This window comes from Geotrypetes seraphini, chromosome 14 (genome assembly GCF_902459505.1).
Source record: "Geotrypetes seraphini chromosome 14, aGeoSer1.1, whole genome shotgun sequence".
NCBI lineage: Eukaryota > Metazoa > Chordata > Amphibia > Gymnophiona > Dermophiidae > Geotrypetes > Geotrypetes seraphini.
This window is the reverse complement of record NC_047097.1, coordinates 52,939,660-52,952,519: the sequence shown is the minus strand read 5'-3', so window position 1 is coordinate 52,952,519 and position 12,860 is coordinate 52,939,660. Positions and strand designations below refer to the sequence as shown.

The 12,860-nt window shown below is 42.0% G+C and overlaps 1 protein-coding gene across 2 annotated transcripts in view; it reads right to left on the bottom strand.

Moving 5' to 3' along the window:
- The window catches only part of LINGO1 (leucine rich repeat and Ig domain containing 1), a 1,785,251-nt gene that overhangs the window by 140,325 nt on the left and 1,632,066 nt on the right, over positions 1–12,860 (bottom strand). The gene's annotated exons all lie outside the window — the stretch shown is intronic.

Sequence of the window (12,860 nt, the reverse complement as noted above, 5' to 3'; positions counted from 1 at the left end):
CCATAAAAACTCTGTGGAGTGACGATGTTCCTAAATGGACTTTATTTGAAAGTGTCAAAGTTCCAAAGGTACACTGAAATCATCCACATAAAATAATTCCATCCACATAAAAATAAATCATCCACATAAGAGCCTTAAAGGACCTAGTCCGCTAGGGATACAGGACCCAACATGGTCCGCTTTTTGACAAAAAGTCTTCTTCAGGGGTCCCTGGGGGTCCTATAAAGGTGAGTACGTGGGAAACAATTGTGGATGATTTCAGTGTACCTTTGGAACTTTGACACTTTCAAATAAAGTCCATTTAGGAACATCGTCACTCCACAGATATTTTGGGGTCAATTCCTTTTGTTTTTTGCTTGTTGCTTTTTATTAAAAGCCCTTTCTATTGCAAATGCAAGCAGTTTCTCACTTCCGGCTCACCACATAATTGTTTCCCACGTATTCACCTTTATAGGACCACCAGGGACCCCTGAAGAAGACTTTTTGTTGAAACGCCGACTGTGTTGGGTCCTGTATCCCTAGCGGACTAGGTCCTTTAAGGCTTTTATGTGGATGATTTATTTTTATGTGGATGAAATTATTTTATGTGGATGGTTTCAGTGTACCTTTGGAACTTTGACACTTTCAAATAAAGTCCATTTAGGAACATCGTCACTCCACAGAGTTTTTTTTGGTTTTCTCTGGATTTTCTTCTTTGTGGATATTTTGTTTTTTGCAGGTTGAACTAACCCCAGATATTCAGTTAAGGCCCTCCCAGCATTGTATATCTGGGTATGTGTACCGATCTGGAAGTTAACCAGGCATTGGCTGATATTCAGACCGGTGACCTTTTAACTTGGTGTATAAAGTTAGAACAGTTGTTTTGCTATCCTAACTTTATGTGGTAACTTATCCAGTTAGTGGACTGAGAAAATCACCGCAAACCAGCAAAGTTGACACGCTGCCCTAAATCACAGCCCACTCCTAACCTATCCAGTTAGGGAATGGCTTGTTAATGGACACCTTTAGTGATACTAACTGGTTAAGGGGGGGGAAGTTATCAATGTGGGCTTCTTTTAAGTTGGGTTATTTACTACAAGTCAGGTTATTTTAGTTCATGGTCCCATTTTATGCTATTAGATTGTGTGTTAAAATAACCCCACTTGTGATAAAAATAACCTGACATAACAGTAGCCTATATTGATAACTTCCTCCCTAACTAGCATTGAATATGAGGTACTGGCTCATTCATTGGGTTTAAATGGGCAGAAGCCCTTTTGAATATTGAGTGCAATGATTGTAGCTTCTGGATTTAATTAGTAGCATTCACATTTGTAGGATTTTCAAAATGGCTGACATATATCTCTAAGTTCTGACACATGCATGCATAAGTTCTGTCATACCATGCTATATATATATATAGGTTGCTGAGTTTCCTGCACTAATTTTTGCAAATTTATAATTGAAATGGCTGTTTTCACTGTATGTCCTGCTACATACATGTGTTCTCTTGTATGTATTTAGAAAAAAAACAACTCTACGACTGCAGATTCTTTTCTAAATTAATACTGGAATTGTACACATCCCATCCTGGATGTAGGATCAATTCCAATTTCGCTGTTCTATCTAAAACTGGCCTTCACATTAATATAGGGTACATTAATTTTTTAGAGGCACACTAATAAAATGAATGCCTTCTAATGAATGCACACCCTTAACTCCTCACCGAAGGCTCCCATGAATGAATACATCCTGCATGATTAACCTCTCATATAATTTTATCCCAAACTTCATCTCTGTTAGTTTTGGAGTGATGAGGCAGGTAGATGTAATTGCTGAATCGTATGCTTTCTTGACACTGCCTGAGGACACCCAGTGAATGAACACAGAAAGGCTGAACCTGCCCTCTCTCCAGAGTGTACAGAGTACATGAAGCAAAGCGTTAATGACCAGGAAGACTTCGGTTTTTATCTACTCTGAGCTGATCTAGGAGGAGCTGAACAATTGTCACTGAATGCGGCAAAAAACAAATAAAGAAAGGCTGTGTGCTTGCTCAGTCTTCAAGTTTTTAATTCCAAACAGTTTAAAAAAATTTGATTTTATCCCCTGCAAATGCTCCCCAAGGTACTGCGAGAGAGGGGGATTCAATAAACTGTATTTCTTGGTATATATGCACTGATTTACAGTACTGTAGTAAAAAGAGATTAGGTTCTTACCTTGATAATATCTTTTCCAGTAGATAGAGGTGGTATACTGAACCATGGGTCTTGCTTCTGCTCCCACAAGTCCATTGTAGGAGATACTGATCACTGTTTTCAGTACCTCCTCCTTCTCCCTGCTCTCTGTTGCCCCCAGTCAATTAGAGTACGCTAGATGTAGTGTGTTTAGATTTTAGCAAAATCTTTGACAATGTTCCACCATCTAATAAATAAACTGAGTGCCCTTGGCATGGGTCCCAAAGTGATGGACTGGGTCAAGAACTGGTTGAGTGGAAGGGAACCAACATAACTGACTAGGATACAGTCATTCATTACATATTATTTGCCTATCGTGCAATTCCACAAGCCAGACTCCCCATTTGAATTAAAGTTGCGCTAATGACCATGAGATGTTTTAGATGTGGTCAAGGAGAGCTGGATGGAGCCTGAAGAAAATATTCCCATACCAATTCTGGAATTTGTGGAGACCCTGAGGGAGATCCTGGTGAAGATTAGAGCGAAAGCTCACGAACACTTAGGAATAGCACAACAATGACAGAAAGCACAGTACGATATGAAGATGAAAGAACATGCATTTCAACACAACAAAATCCTCATGATGCTACCCACTTCCAATAATTGCTAGCCCAATGGAAAGGACCCTTCCTAGTGGAAAAGAAATTAGGACCTGCAACTTACACAATAAAACTGGGAAGAGGAAGGAGCCAGATCTACCAGGTTAACTTGTTGAAAAGCAAGTTAACATGGTAGATTTTTTTAAAAGGGTTCCAGAGGTGATATGGGAAATTATAGACCAGTGAGTCTAGATGTCAGTGCTGGGCAAAATGGTAGACTATTATAAAGACCAAAATGACAGAACATATACATAAGCATGGATTAATGAGACAAAGCCAACATTGATTTAGTCAAGGGAAATTTCTTTGAAGGGGTGAATGAATATGTGTTAATATTATGTATTTGCATTTTCAAAAGGCATTTGACAAAGTACATCATCAAAGACTTATGAGGAAATTAGAAAGTCATGGGATAGAAGGCAATGTCCTATTATGGATTAAGAACTGGTTGAAAGAGAGAAAACAGAGAGTAGGTTTACATGGTCAATATTCTCAATGGAGAAGGGTAAATAGTGAGGGAGGACCAATAGAGTGTAATGCACCGATGGGCATTTAAATGGACTATGTGAACGTGCAGCACACCAGCGAAGCGATCAGACATGATAAGTAACAAGTTTCTGAACAATTGGAACAACACACAGAGTTTGAAGAATTGTATTTTTGATGGTGTGCAATGTAAAACTTATAAAACACTAACAAAAATAATTAATACAGACATAAGTATAATTGAGTGAACTAAGGGGGTGGTGGCACAAGGAGTTAGGTTTGTTCCCGCTAGTTTGCATGCAAGATCAGCTCTGGCAACAGATGGGGATCTGAGGGGTTTTCCTCCTTTGAAGTAGTTGTCTCTCCAGCTTCAAATATTATTTTCCCCTTGATGACAAATATTTATGGTGTTAGAAATTGTTTGAGAGTTATAGTGAGAGGTCATATAGTATAGTAAATAGTGGGGTTCCCCAGGAGTCTGTGTTGAGACCACTGATTTTTAACATATTTATCAATGATCTAAAGATGGGAATAATTGTTAAATAATTAAATTTGCTGATGACACAAAGTTGTTCAAAGTTGTTAAATCACAAGAGGATTGTGAAAAATTGCAAGAGGACCTTGAGAAACTGGGAGACTGGGCATCAAAATGGCAGATGACGTTTAATGTGAGCAAGTGCAAAATGATGCATGTGGGAAAGAGGAGCTTGAACTATAGCTAAGTGATGCAGGGTTTCACATTAGGAGTCACCGCCCAGGAAAATGATCTAGGTGTCGTCATTGAGGATACATTGAAACTTTCAGCTCGGTGTGTGGCAGTGGCTAAGAAAGCCAATAGAATGTTAGGAATTATCAGGAAAGGAATGAAAACAAAGATGAAAATATTATAATGCCCTTGTATCGCTCCATGGTAGAGCTTCACCTTGAATACTGTGTGCAATTCTGGTCGCCATATCTCAAATAAGTTATAGCGGAATTAGAAAAGGGCACCAAAAGTAATAAAAGGGATGCGATGACTTCTCTATGAGGAAAGGCTAAAGCGGCTAGGACTCTTCAGCTTAGAGAAGAGACGGCTCAGGGGTGATCTGATAGAGGTCTATAAAATACTGAGTGGAGTGGAAAGGGTAGATGTGAATTGCTTATTTAGTCTTTCCAAAAATACTAGGACTAGAAGGCATGCGATAAAACTACTAAATAGTCGAATTCAAAAAAACTGGAGAAAATATTTCTTCACACAACATGTAATTAAACTCTGGAATTTGTTGCTGGAGAATGTGGTAAAATCAGTTAGCTTAGCAGGGTTTAAGAAAGGTTTGGATAATTTCCTAAAAGAGAAGTCCATAGGCCATTATTGAGATGGCTTGGGGAAATCCACTGTTTATTTCTAGGATAAGCAGCATAGAATCTGTTTTGCTGCTTAGGATCTAGCTAGGTACTTGGGACCTGGATTGGCTACTGTTGGAAACAGGATACTGGACTTCATGGACCTTCGGTCTGTCCCAGTATGGCAATTCTTATGTTCTTATAAAGTAGTAGTCAATGGAAATTGCTCTCTAAGGAAAGGGATGTTAGCAGTGACGTGCCTCAAGGTTTGGTTCTTGGGCCTGCTCTTTTTAATATTTTTGTAAGTGATATTATTCAAGAGCTATCTGGTAAGATTTACTTCTTTGCAGATGATACCAAAACCTGCAACAGAGTAGACACCCCTGATGCTGTGGATAACATGAGGAAGGATTTAGTGAAGCTTGAAGAATGGTCTGAAATTTGGCAGCTAAAATTTAATGCTAAGAAGTGCAAGGTCATGCATTTGGGTTGCAAAAACCCGAGTTTAGGGGGTGAAGAGCTTTTGTGCATGAAAGATGAGTGGGACTTAGGTGTGATAGTATGTGATAATCTTAAGGTAGCCAAACAAGTTGAAAAGGTGACGGCAAAAGCTAGAAGGATGCTTGGGTGAAAAGGGAGAGGAATGGCCAATAGGAAAAAGGAAGTATTGATGCCCCTGTATAAGACTCTGGTGTTACTTCATTTAGAAATAAACAGGATGGAGTCAGTCCAGAGGAAGGCTACTAAAATGGTCTGTGGCCTAAGTCATAAGGTGTACGGGAACAGATCAAGGATCTCAATATATATACTTGAAAGGAAGCTCCAGAATGAGAGGGCATGGGAAGAAGTTAAGAGGTGATAGGCTCAGGAGTAATCTAAGGAAATACTTTTTTACAGAAAGGGTGGTAGATGTATGGCGTAGTCTCCTGATAGAGGTGGTAGACATATATATGGGCAGAATTTGGGCATAGTGTGGGTGAAACTCATGCATGTAGCTTGCAGAATACTATAAGTTATGTGTATATCACCAGTACATAGGCGCACATATTTACACCAGCTCTACGGCTGTTGTGAGTGCTCTTGTTGAGCACCCTTTGTATGCCTATTTATATATATAATTACCCCAATTGTACTACCTTTCTGTGGTTACAATCAAAATGGTTTACATATTAAATGTAGGGGCAAAGGAGGGTGAAGCAGCTTGCCCAGAGCCGCAAGGAGCTGCAGTGGGAATCAAACCCAGTTCCCCAGGTTCTCACCAGTGGTACATGGTGTCTGGAAAACAATGGGACCCCAACATTTTCCCCCAAAACGTCCCGCTTCAGCAGAAACTTTCACCTGAAATTTGAATCATTTCTGAGTACTTTTATTTTTGAACAGGATGGAGCTCCAGCCCATTGAGCTCACGACAAAACAGTTGAGTTCTTGATTAATGAACCTTAATTGGTTAACAAGTCATAGCACTCACTGATCGGACACCAACAACCAATTATTAATGTCAGTGGCAGCAGTTAGGGTTTGCGCATGTACAATATCAGGGAATTTCTGTAAAAGGCACCTAAAGATAGATGACAAATAGGCACCTAACTAAATACACCCAACGAATTTAGTATATTGGCTTCAATTATGAGCTTTTTTTAAATATAATTTTTATTAACTTTTTCAAATAATACATCTTATACATAAATTTCACATATTGATCAAAAATAAAGGAAATCGAATAACTTAATGCAAATTTATACATAAAATAGAACATATACTAATACACTAAAATAAACATAAAATAAAACAAAAATACACACAAGAGATGCAGAATCTTTAATCAGAAACAAAGGAGTCTCGTTTAACTATAATAGGTTTCTACAAAAATCATCTAGCGGGGCCCATTTCAGATCGAAATTAACAACGTTATTAAATTTGAAAGCTATCATTTCTTCATATTTCCTAATCATACACAAGTGATTCCACCATTCGTGAAAATTGAGATTGGAGTTATCTTTCCAATTGCTGGCAATATGATGGCTAGCCAGAGCAATCATAGTGTCAAATATTTTAAAGTACTTTGATGGGATCGAGATATCTGGGCACGAGGAGAATAAGCCCAATAATTGAAAAAATAAAAATTAATTGGGAGAGAGGCACCTATCTTCTTAGGCACAATTCTATGTAAGATAGACGCCTAACTCCAAAGTAGACATGTTTAGGGACAGAGAAGGACTTAGGAGTCATTAGGTACGACTCTCTAAAGCAGTGGTTCCCAACCCTGTCTTGGAGGACCACCAGGTCAATCGGGTTTTTAGGATAGCCCTAATGAATACGCATGGAGCAGATTTGCATGCCTGTCACTTCCATTATATGCAAATCTCTCTCATGCATATTCATTAGAGCTAGCCTGAAAACCTGATTGGCCTGGTGGTGGGTTGGGAACCACTGCTCTAAAGGACTTAGGCGCCATAATATAGGCTTTTAAAACTCTGGCAGTGTCTCTCAAACATTTTTTTTGCGGCACACTACGGACTGCTTTAACAAAGGCGCGCTAGCGAGGTTAACGAGCGTGACTTTTCATCACGCGCTAACCCCCGCGCTGGCCAAAAACTACTGCCTGCTTAAAAGGAGGCGGTAGCGGCTATAGCGTCCGGCAGTTTAGCGCGCGCTATTACACGCATTAAACCACTAGCGCGCCTTTATAAAAGGAGCCCTAAATAGAGCTCAATGCTGGCGTTAGCGTCTAGCACACGTGGCAATGCAGCGCGTGCTAAGTGTGCACTAAAACTGCTAGCGCAGCTTTGTAAAAGGAGCCCTTGGTTCTAGGGATCTTGTACTCCATTTTACTGTATGTTTTTTTAAATTAAATTCTGTAAACCTTGAGTGAATTTATTTATTTATTTGGGGGAGGGGGGAGGGATAGCATGACAGAGAAGTATGAACCGAAATGAAATAGTTGTTGTGGATATCTTGAAAACCTATGTGGATTAGGACATTTGACGACCAGGGTTCTTTACCCTTGCTTTAGGGTATAGGGTGGGGAAGAGAAAGACATAGGAAGCTGGGATGTAGTTACAGGAGACTGTAAGGGAACATGAAATGGATCTGGCAGAGAGAAAAAAGTAAAAAAAAGAACTATGTACAGGGCAGGATTAATTCGTCAAGGGCCCTTAGGCACACAAGTACACTGGGCCCCCTGCCCCGCCCCACCCCACCCCATGCGCCCAAGCGGAAACAGGAAGCTGCGTCAGAGGGAAGCTTTGGGCAAGCAGCATCGCTTCCACAATTACAGTTCCCGTTGCCTTTCTTACCCGTTTTGCTTGCTTGTCTTACTTTCCATCGATGGGGGGGGGGGGGCGTGTTGCCAATCAGGGTGAGGCCCGCGTTGCTGATCGATGCTGGAGGGGCCCATTGCCGTTTGGAAAATACAATGTTGATGCCCTCCTTCACTGGGCCCCCCTGACCATTTCAGGCCCTAGGCACGTGCCTACTGGGCCTATTGGTTAATCCTGCCCTGACTATGACTATGCGGAGCACATTTTTCTAGTGGTAGACGAGTCCTCTATCATTATATTAATCCCGTGGCATTAATTGAGCCGCAGGATCACTGCTTACAGTGGTCCCCACCTTTCATCTAGAAAATGAAGAAATTAGGGAGAAATTGACACGACTAGCCAGCTTTTTAATTTGTTGAGGCAGGCTAAAATGGTGAAAAGGGGTATAAACGAAAGGGTGTCTTTTGCCAAATGAAGCAAAGCCGAAGATATTATGCTTGTAGTGAACTGACGGCAGCCATCATTTTGATGTCTCCCAAACCCAATGCCACCGCTATGGTTTCCTTCTGATTCAGTGATCATTTGGTCAGCGGATTAAAAAGAGCATTTGCAACCATCTTTCTGATGTAAAGATTAATACAGCCCACTAGGTGGCAGCATTGAAGAACAGAACTGTTTCATACAGATGGTTAGCTTTTGCCATTCTAAAATGACCATGGAGAACTCAAAACGTTTTATCCATTATCATAACCCAAATTAAGGTGCTGTGCTGGTGGTAGATCACAGCAGGGTGGTCTTCTTCCATCACAGAAACCAGAAACGACTTGGTTTATAATTCACAGTTACAGAATCATGCTCAAGTTTTATCTATCCACAATCCTATGGCACGCACAGATTCCAATGCTGGAAAACCTAGTCAAGCATGCTCATAGCACTTTCTGCAATTGAGGACTGTCTAGGTGTTTGGACGGATCTTTAAAAAGCAGCAGTTCTTCCGGGTTTTCTCGGGGCCGCTGCTGGAGGGTCTCCGAGCATGCGAGGGTGTATCATGATGACATCACGTGCATGCATGTGACATCATTGCATCACATCTGCGCATGCTCGGAGGCCCTCTAGACGTGGTTCTGAGATAAAGGATAGAGGAGAGGTCTGGGGGACGGGGCTGGGGCAGAACGTGGCGTGACTTAGATAGAATGGGGGTGGGGGGGGGGTGGAACAGGGATAGGGTGGAGCTACGTGTCCGGGTTTTAGCTTAGCAAAATCTGGTAACCCGAGCCATACTGGACCTCACACACAGCTGTGACAATGCTGACCTGCAGTGCCTTATTATTCCAGTACTTGGACCCCCCAACCTGTCAAAGTAGCCGACTTCAAATTTCCAAGATTATGCAGATTTGATATAATCATACACGGTGGTTTGCAAAATTCAAATAAAAAGTCAAGAAAGAGTTACAAGAGAATGCATAGAACTCAGAAAATCTGGAGGAGAGATAAAGGTAAAAAAGGACCAAGAAAGTAGATTGCTTCCCTTCCAAAATTAGAACTACGGCACAGTTGCATAGCCAGACTGCCAATTTTTGGCAGGCACTACGTTTTCTTAGCTCCACCCTACCCATCACTTCATTCTGCTCCTGCATCCAGCTCCCTTTTTCTCCCTTCTCCACCTGTTGTGTGTCTCTCATACACCTCCATGTCCAACATCTCTCTCTCTCCTTCCCTTGCACCCATGGTCCAACATCTCTCTTTGCTCTTCCCCCATGCAGTATTCTCTCCCTTTCATTGCCATGTCCAACATCTTTGCTTCTCTCTCTCTATCTACAATCTCTCTCCCCTTCCTTTGTGTTCTAGGTCACACATTTCTCCCTTCCACCATAATTTTTACCATTTCTCCCTCTCTCTCCATGCACCATCTCTCCATCCCCTCCACACCTATTCCCCAACATTTCTTCCTCTCTTGCCCTTCTCCTTGTAGTATCTGTCCCTCCTCTCCATCCCTTATGTAACATTTTTTTCTTTCTCATCCCTCTCCACTCCTTTGCAGTATCTCTCCCTTCCTCCCCATGTCCTACAATCCTCCTTCTCTAGCCCTCTCAACCCACTTGAAGTATCTTTCCTTCCTTTCCTCTCCCATCACACTTACAGCTAACTCTCTCTCTTGCAAGGGGAGAAGGTTGAGCTCCTGAGGTCCCTGCAGCTCCCTTTCTTCACTCTCCAGCTTTAACAAGTCAGAGACAGCAGCAGCGATTCCTACAGGCTACCTGTTGTAACCCGAAAGCCTCTCCTCTGCCACGTCCTGCCCCAGCAGAAACAGGGGCGTGGCAGAGGAGAAGCTTCTGGGTTAGCGGCACGTAGCCTGTAGAAATTGCTGCTGCAGATTTTGATTCATCATACAGCAGTGGTCTCAAACTCAAACCCTTTGCAGGGCCACATTTTGGATTTGTAGGTACTTGTAGGGCCACAGAAAAAAATAGTTAATGTCTTATTAAAGAAATGACAATTTTGCATGAGGTAAAACTCTTCATAGTTTATAAATCTTTCCTTTTAGCTAAGTCTTAATAATATTGTCATTTATAGCTAAAGAGACATATGATCAAGAAACGGTTTTATTTTACTTTTGTGATTATGATAAACATACCGAGGACCTCAAAATATTACCTGGCGGGCTGCGAGTTTGAGACCACTGCTATAGGCTAAGGCTCTTTACACCTGCATTGTGATGTCATAGAACTTTATGGTTATGGAAACATAGTAACACGATGGCCATCCACAGCATCCACTATCTCCTCCTCTCCCTATTGGCTAAGGCTCTTAACATTTGCATCTCCTCTTCTTATAGGCCAGTGGTCTCCAACTCAAACCCTTTGCAGGGCCACATTTTGGATTTGTAGGTACTTGTAGGGCCACAGAAAAAAATAGTTAATGTCTTATTAAAGAAATGACAATTTTGCTTGAGATAAAACTCTTTATAGAAAGATTTATAAACTATAAAGAGTTTTACCTTATGCAAAATTGTCATTTCTTTAATAAGACATTAACTATTTTTTCTGGGGCCCTACAAGTATCCTATATTTTCTTCAGCCCACACTTAAAGTTTAACAAATTTCCTTTCTCAGAACTGACACAAGACAATCACTATATTGAAAATAAAATCATTTTCCTTACCTTTGTTGTCTGGTGACTTAATTTTTCTGTGCTTTTAACTATGTTTCCAGGGCCTTCTTGTCCATTGTCTGTTTTTCACTCCGTTTTCACTTTCTGCCTTGCATCCATCTTTGGCATTAACTTAATCAATTTTTCTGCTTTCTTCTCAAAATCTACGTTTCCATGTCTTCCCTTCCCTTCCAATCTCTCTAGCCTTCCCTCCCTATTTACATGGTCTGACATCTCCTTCTCCCCCCCCCTCCCCACCAGTGTAACATTTCTCTTTCCCTTCCTCTTTCTGCCCCCTGCAGTCCATCTCCCTTCCCTTCCTCCTTTCTGGCCCCCCTCCCAGTCCAACATTTCTCCCTTCTTTCCACCAGCAACATTTTTTTCTCTCTTCCTCCTGCATGCTTCTCCTCTGGTCCTCCTTCCCTCAACCAAACAACATCTCTCTCTCCCTCCATGAGTCCAACTTTTCACTCTCTGCCCTCTCCCCCTTCCCCAGTGTAACATTTCTTCTTCCCTCCTTTCTATTCTCCCCATCCATCTTGCCCTCTCCATGACTCAAACACTTTCTGCCTCCTGCACGCTTTCTCTCTCAGTCCTTGCCTCTTCCCTCAGTGGCATCCCTCCTTCCCACCCCCAACCCAACATGCTCTCTCCCCATGCACCATCTTATCCTCCCCTCCAGTGTGTAGCACCTTTCCCTTCTCCCCCTTTCTTCCAGGTCCAACAGCACTTCTTCTCCCTTCCTTTTACCTTCCTCTTGTCCAGCAGTACCCCTTCTCCCTTCCCTGCTCCCCCTGTCCAGCAGTACCCCTTCTCCCTTCCCTGCTCCCTTTGTCTAGCAGTACCCCGTCTCCCTTCCATCCTCCCCTCCTCCCCTGTCCAGCAATACTTGTATTTTGCAGCCGTGGTCTTGTATGCGATCTCACACACCGGGCAGGAAGAGAGGCTCTGGCTTCGGCGTCAGCTGACTTGCAATTTCCTGCAAGCGTCGTATATGCCGGGACTCCTGCCTTTAACATTTTTTCTGACCGCTGCCGGCTTTAACTTAAAATTTCAATACTGGGTCATGTCTAGGTACTGGCATTGAATTTCTGGGTCTGTGAAGCTGGCTAACACATAGACGGTTAAATGTGATGTTCAGCATTTAACCAGCTATGGGTTACTTCGTAAAGATAGGACTCACTTTTATGTGGTCCTGTTTATGCACTTAACCAGCCAAACGATAACTCAGCACCCGGAATGCCTCAGAAATAGCTGAGTTTGAGTTCAGCGCTAACCAGTTATTTTCAGCAGTGCTAACCAGTTAAGCACTGCTGAAAATGACCTAAAGAGATGATTTAATGAGCCAGGAGCCATATCTGGCCAGTTAAATCACGTTGAGTATTGACCTGTTTTCTTAATTACACTCCCTCCCTGGGCCACTTTAATGGAGCAGAATTAATTGGCTTTAGCCAGGAAGGTGGGGCCCCAGTGAGAGAACATTAAAGCCTTAGATTGGGAACAAATAGGGAGACCCCCAAATAAGGAGAAAGGGATCCTTCAAGGGTGTTCCAAGCTGGGATCACAGTTTCCGAAGATGTGCTCCAGGGAAGGCAAAAGCTGTCCTCTACTTCTGCCTCCATGACTTTTGTGAAAGACTACCAAGGTAGGGTATTTTTCCCTTGGTCTTAAGGGAATCTTTGAGGCCAGGCCATCGTCTAGTTAATTGTGAATTGTCAGGGAGATGGGATGTAGGAAGACTACATGAATTTAAGGAGAGTCAGATTCTGAATTCATTACGCCTGTGAAGGGAACAGGCTTTGATTTCCTTTTGAATATAAAATGCTTTG